The sequence below is a fragment of the Tiliqua scincoides genome, chromosome 2 (assembly GCF_035046505.1).
Source record: "Tiliqua scincoides isolate rTilSci1 chromosome 2, rTilSci1.hap2, whole genome shotgun sequence".
Taxonomy (NCBI): Eukaryota; Metazoa; Chordata; class Lepidosauria; order Squamata; family Scincidae; genus Tiliqua; species Tiliqua scincoides.
Window position 1 is genome coordinate 110,273,748 of NC_089822.1, and position 12,457 is coordinate 110,286,204.

The window sequence follows — 12,457 nt, forward strand, 5'->3', positions numbered from 1 at the left end:
AAGGTGACTTTGCCCCATGGGTCTCCTCGAACGTGCGCCACCACTTGAGGTAGCACAAGTCAGAGGAGAGTGGAGCGGCTTGTAGCCACTCTGAATTCCCCTGGAATGGGGGTTGGCATCCAGCATAATGGGGAATGGGGGTTGGGATCCTGCTCCTTACCCACTGCCCGCACTCCTCCCGTCCAGAAAATGCCCCAGGCGTGAGCCTTTAGGACTCCACGGAAGCCTCTCTGAGGTTCCTGATGGGGTCAGAAACTGTGCTTCTGGTTTTCCAGAAGCATAGTTTAAAGACTCGGGGAAGCCTTGGGAAGCTTCCCCAATGCAGGCTGCAGTTGTGTGAGGCTCCGTAAGCCTCAGGTGAGTGGGGGGATGGATTTGCACGCAGTGGGGAGGATGCATCCTGCAGGGGGGTGGGGCTGGGGAGGTCTGCCACTGATTACATATTTACATATAGAGTTATTTATGTATATTTATATATACAGTTGTTATTGTTTTATTAACAATGTATTCATAAGAAAGCAGCAACCCTTGTCTGACAGCCACATAAAATGAGAAAAGGATAGCTGAGTAGCTGCACACTTATGCTTTGTGAACAGTGCAGACCTGAATGTGCAGATGTAGAAAGCTGGGGTGGTGATTCAAACTGGATTCAAAATGAAGGTGAGATCACAGCCTAGGCCTGTAGTCTATTTTCACTTTTATGCCATCCAGTTTTCCTTTACCATGAACTTTCCACAGTTAGCTTTTATTAAATGAGTATCCTTCTTAATATTTGTGTCCAAAGAAGAATTAGAGTTGCATCTTTTAAGCACAAAAACAAGTTTCCAATACCACTAGCACTGAACCTGGAGATAGTGCATCTCCATAATAACTAGCAGCCAGTGGTATACCTTCCTGGATTTGACCAAAGCCATCCAAACTTATGGCCATCACCACATCTTGTGGCAGTGAATTCCACAGACTAATTCTGTGCTTGTGAATAAATACCCCTGTTGAAGAAGTTCCTCCTTTTTCTCAGATGGCACAATTAGCTTGCAGAACTCAGTGCCAGAAGAATTTGTGAATGTATTACAACTGGGTTTTAAAAACACATTTGTGTGGGACAGGGACCTCAATTTTTGTCTCATGCTCACAGTTTGAAGGGAGGGAGAGGATTACAATAAATGGGAACTGGAAACTGATTTGCCCAAGTAGAAGCAGACTCTTATGGCCAAAAATCAATGGGAAGAAATGTTATGTTTTCATGATGATGCAAATGATGTGGAGCTGCAAAATGTGCTCAAATGCAAGTCCAAGGCAAATCCAGTTCCATTGAAAAATTCCAAATCTGGACTAGGGAAAGTTTAGCAATAGCAGCACAGTAGAAAATGGTCATATGGTCTCCCACACAAATGTCTGTACTGCAACAGTTGTTTGAGAACAAGAACTTTGATACCCTGACTTACACTGAAATGAATGAATCCATCCATCCATCCATCAGAATATGAGGAAAAGGGACCTTTACTGGTAAAGTGTTCGGACATGGAAGTTTAAGGTTTGAAGCACTACTCAACAATTACATTTTGTAACGTTTTGATTCCTGTTGATTACCTGGCATCTGCTTTACTTTGTCTGGACCTTCCCATGTCCCATATCTTACAAATGTGTTTTTTTTTGTGCAGCACCTGCACACAGGCCGGCTATGCTAGGATACCTGGGTTTCCCCTTGTCTACACATAAGTGGGTTTTGTTTATCTGTTCCCTCCCTACATTGACCTTGATTTCATTTTTAAAAACCTTTTATAATTTGCCAACTACTGCAAGAAGGCACAATACTAAGAATATACCATGAAACAAGAAGCAAACAAAAGGGGGAGAAATGCTAATCAGAAAAGCCAGAGCAGGGAGGACACAACTGGCTCCAATTTGCAGGATTTTCATCTGTACGTAATCTTGTGGCACAGCTAGCTGAAGCTGGGACATTTGTCTTCAATTCTCGATGTGGTAATGCCACACCAACACCAATTCCCAGCTGCCTTTTAGAACAGACAACACACCCAGGCTCAGAACGGAGGCACAGTAAAACCAACATTGGCGAGTCCTGAAAAAGACAATGAAGAACAACTACACAGTAGAACAGGGCAAACTGTAGGTCTGATTGCTGGCTGGTCTTAGACCCTCAGTTCGTAGTAAGACTTTTTCTATAGTTACTTTCTCCGGACTGCTCTCTCACCACCATGCTCACTGAACACACACACATAAGCAAACCAAAACCAAAACATTTTGACATTCATCATTTGCTGCCTCCACACAGGAGATGAACAGCTATGGGGAGCAAGCCTTTAAGACTTAATAGCAATACGCACAAGCAAAACCACCCAAGTGGTCATTAGTGTGACTCAGAAAAATCAATCAAGTACGGTCCTTGTGGGATATGGGTGGTGGTAGAAGGTTTATTATCCAGCATTAATGCATTAGAATACAAAAGTGCAGTGCTTTGAAATATTAGCATAAAAAGGAACCTAAACCTAACTTTTTAATACAATTAAATCTGTAAAGAATCGATACCAAGTTGAAACCTCACAGATTAATTCAGTTTCCAAATGAACCCTGAATTTAGCCAGGAAGGGCTTATGTAAAAAGAAAGAGGGGAGGAGGGGAGAGGGAAAGAAATGAAGCCATTTCACAAAGAATGCAGCAAGTTGCTTTACTACTCCTGGTGGTTAAAGTACACACTCTCCATAATATACACACAGATACATAAGACATGCTCTTGTTTAAACTCCTTAAGGATACAAAACAGATAAAATCCCAAAAATGGAGATAGCATGAGTCTGAATTTCATCTTGTTTGTTATAAAGTGAAAGCCACAAAAAGCCTCTCTGTTGAGGGGCAGTATACCTCTACCTACCAGATACAGAGGATCAGTGCTGGCACCAGGTTGCTAGGGTACCTGGAGCAAAGACCTGCATTGGGCACTCCATTATACCCTCTGCCCACCCCCTGATGGTGCATTGGGCACTCAGGGTTTGTGGTCAGTCTGGCCAGGTGAGCCATCTAACATGCTTGGGCTCTCAGCCAGTGCCCACCATGGTTGTCCTCTGGCACCAACACTGCTGAAGACACAGGAGGTGACGTTCTTTATCATGCAATGCTTGCAGGATTCTCTGAGGCATCTGGAAGCAAGGCAGTAGTGGAAACAAGGCATTTTTGTGCATGTCTCATTACTGCAACCCCTCTCCCCCCCCCCCCCAAAAAAAAACATAAAATCTTCCAGTCTGTATTAGATACTATTATTCTGGTACACCAACTGCTGAATCCTTAGGATGAACTGCAAATATTGTTGGAACATATTCCTAAAGTTTTCATAGAAACTTGCCCTGCTAAGTTAAGTCATTGGTCCATCTTGCTCAGTATTGTTACCAATCACTGACTCTCTGGTGTTTCAGACAGGATTTTTTTCTTTGCCCTATTTGACAATGCAAGAAACCGAACCTGGGACCTTCTGACCAGAAAGTATGTGCTCTGCTACAGAAAGGATGTGCTCTAAGCTACAGCCCATCTCCTAACTTCAATGTAAGGGTCTTTTGTCATTACTGCATCAGAAATCTGAATTCAGCACAAGCATTGGCTAGCATGTTACCCTGCACATGCCCAATCTCATCTGATCTTGGAAGCTAAGTAGGGTCAGGCCTGGTTAGTACTTGGATGGGAGACCACCTGGGAATACCGGGTGCTGTAGGCTTATACCATAGTCTTTTGAGACTGAAGGTTGCCAACCAACCATTCCTTGTTGAAATGGCACTTTCCACCTCTGTGGGGTAGAGGAGGAGGAAAAATTTAGGCAAGCAGAGCGGGGAACAGACAACCGCCGCTGGAATAGTGATATGCAAGGAGCGTGCTTTAATATGAATTTGTGGCAGAAGGGGAGGAAAAATTATACATATTCTCAGTCCTGACCCTGGCTCAGAATTGGTTAGTTAACTACGAGTACCAACTCCACTCAGTTGTGCCCAAGTATGTAGAAGTTAGATGCTGGCACATTGGAATTTGAAATATTTATTCAGCTAGCACAGAGCTGGCATCTATACATTTTATGCTGGCTCCTAAAAAATTGAATTAGCACCTAGAAATCCAGACCAGCCAATAATATTTGCTGGGTTTGCTTGCATTCCCATGCTTTTGTTAGTTGAGTTTTGATAATATGAAGGGGTTTTGTCAATTAAGTATATAAATAGATCAGAGCATCTGTCAGTTTCTAAGTAGGTAGTGCTATCTGAACCTCCCCCTGAACCATTCTAGCCAAGAAGTTCCAAGGACACAAATAACCTGGGAAGGGAAGATAAATAGCTGGTTCGGATGCTCCTGATGTCACCATTTGAGTAATGATATATTCTGAAATGATGATGATAATGAACAACAGCTACAATAGCCTAATAGTGGTGAAAGGGTATCTGGGTCCAAGTGTGAGGCTCTAACTGTTGCCTCACTTCTCTAGATACTATGAAATGAATATCCAGAAATATTCCATTTTTGAAACTCTATAGCATGATTTTCCAAACTGTTGGTAGTGACTTTTCCAAACTGTTGGTGGGTTGCAACCACATGTGCCCTGGGCCTGATGTGATACTCCCAGTAGTGCTGCATTGGCTTTTTGGGTGGCCCCAGAGGCCTCTTCTGGATTATGCAAGGCCCACAAGCCACTCTATTGGCCTCCAGACCTCAGAATGGCTCGCAAAAGTGCTGGAAGTGACTTCCCTACATTGACCTTGATTCCATATTTTGTGGACACAATTTCTGGTTTGACCGGAAGTCATTTCAAGTCACTTCAGCAGGCTATTCTGAGGCCTGTGGAATCCAACAGAGTGGGTTGCAGGTCCAGCACAACCTGGAAGAGACCTCCAGGGCCTCCCAATAAGGCATTGCAGCACGACGGGATCCAGAGGCGTATGTGCCCTATGGCAAGATATAGCGCCTGCTGTGGGTGCCATTGTGGAGAGGTGCCAAAAGCCTCCTGACCTGAGCTGTGCTCACTGCACAGCCTTCTCCCGCACAACTTGAATACACCAGCAGCGGCACTGTTCCCGCATGCCTGGTACTGGCTGCCTCCGGGGATTGCAGCTCATTGGCAGCCCTGCATGGCCTGACCTCCCCCCACCACTCATTGGCAGGCACTGCAACCAATATGGCGGTCGGTTGCAGAGTTTCCTGGGAGAGGTAGTTCTTTGGGAGGGGGGCAGCTCTGAGGTGGCTGCTGGGTGGCGCATGCAGCACTGCAAGAAGGGTGAGCATGCAAAACCCAGACATCCCACTCAGCCATGCCAACAGCATGCAGCCTGACCCTCCCCCCACTCATTGGCAGGTGCCAAGTCTTTCTCAGTCCCACACAGCCTGGCCTTCTTTCATTCCTCTGTGGGTTCCATGCCTTCAGGCAGCCCCTTTTGCTGGAGATGCGTGGCCTTCAAGAGGAACCGAGAGGCCGAGCGGGAAGGCACCAGAGAGCGACTTGCCAAAGGAATTGCTGGCTGGGTGTGGGGGGAGGGGTGCTCTGGGCTATGGGGGCAGTTTCGCCCCTTGGCCCTGCTGGAATAGAAAGGCAACTCACAACTGCAGCTGCCCACCCCTTTTGCCTTCACCTACCCCAGTTATCTTGATGGGGCTTTGCTGTTCTTGTGCCTTTCGACAGGGAGCATCGGGGAGGATTCTGGAAGATGGGTTTCAGGTATTTTGATAGGGGTGCAATTTCAGTGCTTGCCATGGTTGCCATTTTCCCTAGATACGCCTCTGATGGGAGCATCACCTTGTGACCCGCTGCGAAGGAGGAGGTGGGTTTTGGAACTGAAAAGTTTGGGAACCGCTGCTCTAAAGCAATGTGGCAGTATCCACATACCAATGGAAATCTGAGTACCCCAGATATTTCATATCTATGTAAAATAATATGTGGAAGGCCCCCAGGATTGTGCTGCACTAGCCCTGCCCCGGCTGATGATTCATATTTGGACCCTCCTCCTCTACACATTTCCATGGTGGTAATCATGGGGAGAAACCCCCTGCAATTGTCATTGCAGACAAATGCACATTGCATGGAAGGCAGAGCTAAGCACACGTGTCATTATCAGGGGCCAGGTTTTGCACAGCATAATCCTGGGGCAGGAGATGCATTCTTCTATGCAGATTTGGAACATCTGGAGAGGGCTTTGGATTGGGGCAAATACAAACAAAAAAGCACTTTTTCAGTAGAAAGAATAAAAATTCCAGTAGGAATTCAGCAGAAAGGGAAAAAAAGCGTGCAACATGGAATGGAGCCACGGAAACAGAATCACTTTCTGGAGGTGAAAAACAGTTCCAGGAGGTCTTGTAGCATCATGAGCAATGCAGCGGCACCAGCATGGCTTCTGCTGCACCCTGCAAAGGACTTTTGGTTGCTGGAGGCCTTCTTGGTGTAAGGTGACATTTGTCCCCTTGCCCACAGATAAGCCAGCCCCAGGAGCTGCTATGGGGCAACTCAGACTTGCTTCAGCTCAATCGCTGGTGCAAGTCTGCACTGATCTGTGAAGGAGGATCAGGCCTGAGAAGGGGCTTGAGATTCAATGTGCACAGCCACCACTAATCCAGTTCTGCTCTCAGGCCTAATCTGCCCTACTCCCTACCCCTGTCACCACCCTGTTCCACATACCCATCCCTGTTCTGCCCACCCCCACCTGTTCAACCCTTCCTTGCCTCCCTCCAACTCCCTGCACCCACTCACGTCCTCTGGTGGGTGTCCAACATTTGTTCGCATGTGGAGCTGACCGCTCTTGCTAATGGCAGTGGCTAGCCCATGTGTACTGGCCTAGTGACATTTGTGACAGCTGTAAAGGACGTTTCACAGGTGTGAAATCATTCAATAGACTCAGGCTGTGTGTGTCCCATGTCTCCTCAGAGCAAGCTCCCTTTGACCATGGGTGGTTTCTGGGGTCAGCCAGGTCAGGAGAGAAACAGAGGAGAAACTGAGAGGTTCAGATGCAGAGCTGTGACGATGGAAAAAAAAGAGAGGGTCAACAGGAGAGGAGCTGTCAAAGAGACCTATCGTAAAGGAAGCAGGGAGAGAACTGGGAGTGCAGTGAGGGGGTTTAACATAGCCTGTGTTTAAAAGAAAACATTGAGAATTACAGTAAAAATGTTTTCCCAATGATATGGCCCACTGGAGTTAATAAAAAATGCAAAAGTGATCTGTTGAACACCCCTGCACTAGATATGTTTAGGTTCTGAGTAATCTGAGGGGCTCATAACTCCTGGCAGGTCTGCAGATCAAGTGTGTATCTCAATACTTATATTTTATTTTGAGAGAGAGACTTTTGATCAGCTACAAGGGAGACAACAAAAAGAGAGAGAGGAATTTTGACAGATCATCTTGGCTATGTTATCCAGCAGTCTCTCCGAGGTTTCTTTTCCAATTGGCAGACTTTCCTCGCCACAGAAAATTCTGCCTAAACTATAGGCCAGAGCTGTAACAAATCACTGCACATGGTCTGTCCCCCCTGCTCCTGATAGAAAAGGCATATGTTCGCCAGGTGAGCTCTGTAAGGAGCAAATCTGCCCTTGATTCTTAAAATGGCGGATTCTTTTCCTAGTTTGAGGCAATGAAAAAAATGTCAGTACTCATAGAAATGGGAGGGGAGAGGCATTTTTTTGGTGAGCAGGAGGGAGGCGACCGCACCATTCTATTTTTCCAGAGGGTGGGAAAGTACAAACCACTTTCTTTCTTGAGAGATATGAGGCAGATAAACCACAGACAGATGTGAGATGATGGAGAAAACTATTATACTGTATTGTTCTACACCAACTGCAGTTCTGTTGGATGGTTGCAGAGCCTCAGAAGGACACTGCCCCAAAGATGCATGCAAACTGCTATCTATAGGTACAGAGCTGTGCCCTCCCAAATTTGGGGGAAGAGAGATCAGTTGCATCCCAAACTAGAGAGCCCAGCAAAAACTCAAGTGCTCTTGTTCAGGGGAGTTTCAAAGACTTCTTTCAAGACCCTGCCTCCGCATGTGTTGATGCAGAATTGCAGTATTTTTATATGGAAAGATGAAATCAGCACTGAGCCTAACTTGGATTTATTTATGTCTAAAGAGTTATAATTGCTAATGCAGAAGAGAAAGCGGAAGAGTGGTATTTACCATATAAATGAGCAAGCCATATTGACCAGTGCTGCTTTTGAGTTCATATTACAACCATTAAAAGTATTATGTGCTGCCCATGTGATCATTCACAGATTTCACTGAGTTTTGACCTTACAGTCTTCACTACAGAAGAAGTTGGAGAGGTAAATTGGCCACAGATGAACCATTGTTTTTGAGGAGGCCATCAGAAGACCTATGTCAGATAAAAATAACAACAGATGAAGTTCTAAGTTAAGTGACAATTTAAAATTGGAAAGGTCACTGGAGCTAGACAATGCTCACCCTGCATAAGTTCTTACGGAAGTCATATATGAAACTGTGGCCTTCTTAACAAAACTTTGCAACTTTCTGCCTTTCTTGAGGATTAGAAGATAGCCAAGATCACAGTAATTTTTTAAACGGATCCTGGGATGATTCAGGAAATTACAGCCCAATTAGCACAATGTCTGACCTGGTAAATTGGTCACAGTTAAAGCTGCCATTATTAAACATATGGAAGAGTAAGATTTACCTAAGAAGCAGCAACATGGGTTCTGCAAAGGGAAGTCTTGCTTCACCAGCCTAAGTATGTAATATAGTCAGTTCTCTTTATACACAATTCACTATTGGCGAATTCACTTATCCGCAAGGAGCAGAATGTTTTGTCAGGTGAAAAGCAGAACCTGGGGCCCCCAAGGCTCCCTAGGCCAAACATTCTCAGCATCAACTTCAAGATTTTGTTAGCAATATACTCAACCTTGCAGGTGTAGGTCTGGTCATTGATAGATGCAAAACACCCTTGAAAGAAAAGGGTCTGTTTTAAATACCATCAGTGGCATAGGTAATGATCGTGATGTCACACCCGGGCTTTTAAGTGAAAATGGGGAAAAATGTGCATCCTCTCCAAGCAGTTCTCCGCCCTCTGCTGCCTCTGCGCCTCCCCGCCCCCCTCCCGAGTCAACAGAGTGGTAGTTAAGGCATCTATCTGTTATTCAGGGTCAAAGAAGATTTTGTAGCCCCCTCTACAATGAAATCAAATTTAATTAAGTAAATAAATAAAAAGTGTGCCCCATATTGGTTAGAGACACTGTGCTGGGGTGCAGAGAGACAGTTATTCTCCCCCTGAAAAATATAAGAGGAGCACCATTTGAAAAAGTGCCTCTTTACCCAGTTAGTAGGGGTAACTGTATTATGATACATGAAAATGAGAGCTGACTCATATTAACACCTTATTGGTTCCCTACTGTATCATAACACCTAATTGGCTCTTGGAACTATTAGTCTCATCGGTCAGTTTTCAGTTTAAAAAATCCAACTTACATAATGCAGTTGTTTTTATTTTATGATTATTTGGCTATAACTTTTGATAGGATAGAGATATTTTGACATGGTTTGTTTCATTGCATTCTGCATTAAATTTTGCACTGAATGGTATATAACATCATGGTATCATTCAAAAATACAAAGTTTTCACAGTCTTGGCCACTAGTGTCAAAGGGCCCAGTCCTAGCCAATTCTTCAGTGCTGGTGCAACCATGCCAATGGGGTGTGCACTGCATCCTTCGGTGGGGAGGCAGTCACAGAGGCCTCCTCAAGGTATGGGACCATTTGTTCCCTTATGTCAGGGCTGCATTGTGGCTGCACTGGTGCTGGAAAGTTGGATAGGATTGGGCCTAAACTCAGGTTGTTGCCCCCCCCCAAAGCTTGTTGTCTGGTGTAATTGCTACTAGTGGCAGACCTGCCATTAAATCAATGGGGCAAATGCCCCAGGTGTGGAGCCTCATGCACCTCTAGGACCATGTGGAAGCCTCTCCGAGGCTCCCGAAATGGTCAGAAACTGTGCTTCCATTTTGCTGGAAGCACAGTTTAAAGCGTCGGGGAAGCTCCAAGAGGCTTTCCCAATGTATCCTGTAGTCGCACAAGGCTCTGTGTGCTCCATATAAGTGGGGGGAGGCAGATTTGCGCAGGGGGCACCCCACAGGGGCACCATCTTGGACCTTTGCCCCAGGGCGTGGGGCAGGGGAGGTCCACCACTGATTGCGACCCCCTGCACTGTCTTAGCTACGCCACTGTAAAATGTGGAACTCTTGTAATCTGCTTGTAGCTGTCAGAGGAGGCATATAAATTTGCTAAGAGGGTATGAGAGATTCATAAGAAAATAAGAAGAGCCCTGCTGGATCAGGTCAAAGGCCCTTCTAGTCCAGCTTCCTGTATTACACAGTGGCCCACAACATGCCTCAAGGAGCACACAAGACAACAAGGGACCTGCATCCTGGCATCCTCCCTTGCATCTGACATTCTGAGGTAGACTACTTCTAAATCAGGAGGTTGAACATACACATCATGGTTTGTAACCTGTGATGGACTTTTCCTCCAGAAATTTGTCCAGTTCTCTTTTAAAGGCATCTAGGCCAGACACCATATTATTTAATGTTCAACTCAAAAATAAAAATTATTTCATTCAATCACTGAAAATAATTCTTGTTGAACTCAAAAAGAAAGAAAGAAAGAAAGAAAGAAAGAAAGAAAGAAAGAAAGAAAGAAAGAAAGAAAGAAAGAAAGAAAGAAAGAAAGAAAGAAAGAATGTGGGGCCTATTTGTTGTTATGAACAACAATGAATTTGGTTTGGAAGCCCAGGCCTCAGAGCCATTAACACCTGCTTATTCTATTTACCCATGCCATAGTCATGGTTCTTCTCACTGTCTGGGGTGGGAGCTAAGGCCAAGGGATTCAATAAATCTGACCATCAAGTGTCCATGCCTCAAGCAGGATTTTTGTCATGGATGCTCTAAGTCCAAGACTCCTTCCAACTGACTCTTTAGTAGTGGTAGCTACAAAATAGTTAAGGTCAGACCAAAATGCTCCTTCTGAATCCTGAAAATTCTGGTGACCATTCAGCATGTGGTGGCTGCAGATAAAGGCTACCCATATTGATTCCCAGACAAAGGTGAGTCACTGGTCATATGTAGGGTTACCAAATACAAAGGGGGACAGAGTGCCCCTGAAGCCACCTGAAATCAGGTGCAGCCACCTGAAATCAGGGTTCAGCTTTGGGAGCTCCTGGCAAGTTATGCCATTAGATGGATCCTGTGTGTAGTAGTGGCTGCCCATGACTACATTGTCATGGGTTGGAAATGGCTTTTCTGCTGCCAACATATATTGAAGAGGACATGAGAACAGGCCACCACACTGGTAGTTTCTGCTCCCAATTCTTGCATTGCTTTTCCAGTGCAATCCACTACTTGCACTTACACTCTATCCCCATAGAATGAAAACCAGCCCAGTCAGTCTATGTATTATTTAAAAAAAAAAAAAAAAAAACAGGGACCAGTAAGAAGAAAAGATGGGAGCCAGGATGGTGTAGCAGTTCTAGAGTTAGGCCTGGAAGATGCAGGTTCAAATCCCCGCTCACCCATGAGTGACCTTGGGCCAGTCACTATCTCTCAGCCTCACCTACCTCACAGGGTTGTTGTGAGGACAAAAGAAGGAACTGAATACACCACCCTGAGCTCCCTAGAGGAAGGGTGGTATAAATATGTGAAAAATAAAAAAAGTTAAAAAAATAAAAAGAAAAGGCTGAAAAAGGTCCAGCTACACTTAGGGCGCAATCCAAACCTGCACTGGAGCAGGCAAGCCAGGAGGCTTGCACTGCATCCATCGCAGGTTCGTTGGGTGCAGCGGCTCAGCTAGGGGCAAGGGGAAGCTCTTCCCCTTACCCCGGGTAAGGGCTGCGCGCCCCAATGGGTCTCCTCGGACCTGCGCCACCTCTGGAGGTGGTGCAAGTCTGAGGAGAGCGGAGTGGCTCGAAGCCGCTCCGTTCACCCCGGGGACAGGGGTTGGGATCCAGCATAACCGCCGGGTCCCCGCCCCAGGTCCCCGCGTGCCCGTCCCCGGGGCCACCCATCGTCCGCCCTCCCCCTGCCCAGAAACATCCTCTCCCACCTCCTCCCCGCCCCCACGCTTACCTTCACTGCTTGTGTCAGCGCGGTGCGCTGGCACAAGCGGCAGGGAGGAAGCCACTGCGGAGGCCTCTGTCGGCCTCCGTGTGTCGGTGCATCTGGATGTGCCGACGCAGCTGCCTCCCACGGAGGCACAAACACACTTTACAGCACATTTGCGACCCTCCAGGGTCTCCTATGCTGACATAACTGCCTGTTAGGATTGCGCCCATAGTGTTTGTGTGATAAAGTGCAAGTGCTTGTGCAAGGCAGTGTGTTTTTTAAGCATGTAAGTGCAAAACTGTACGAAGAGGCCCTTTGGCAATGGGATTCTGGTGTTATGTTGCTGCAACCTGAAGAAGGAAGAAGAAGCAAATCAGGGACAGCCTCAGGATG

General features: G+C 46.0%; 1 protein-coding gene and 1 pseudogene across 6 annotated transcripts in view; one reads left to right on the forward strand and one right to left on the reverse strand.

Moving 5' to 3' along the window:
* NFIX (nuclear factor I X) overlaps positions 1–12,457 on the reverse strand; it is a 240,439-nt gene that overhangs the window by 208,270 nt on the left and 19,712 nt on the right. The window lies entirely within an intron of this gene.
* Positions 3,610–3,724, forward strand: LOC136643315 (5S ribosomal RNA; annotated as a pseudogene).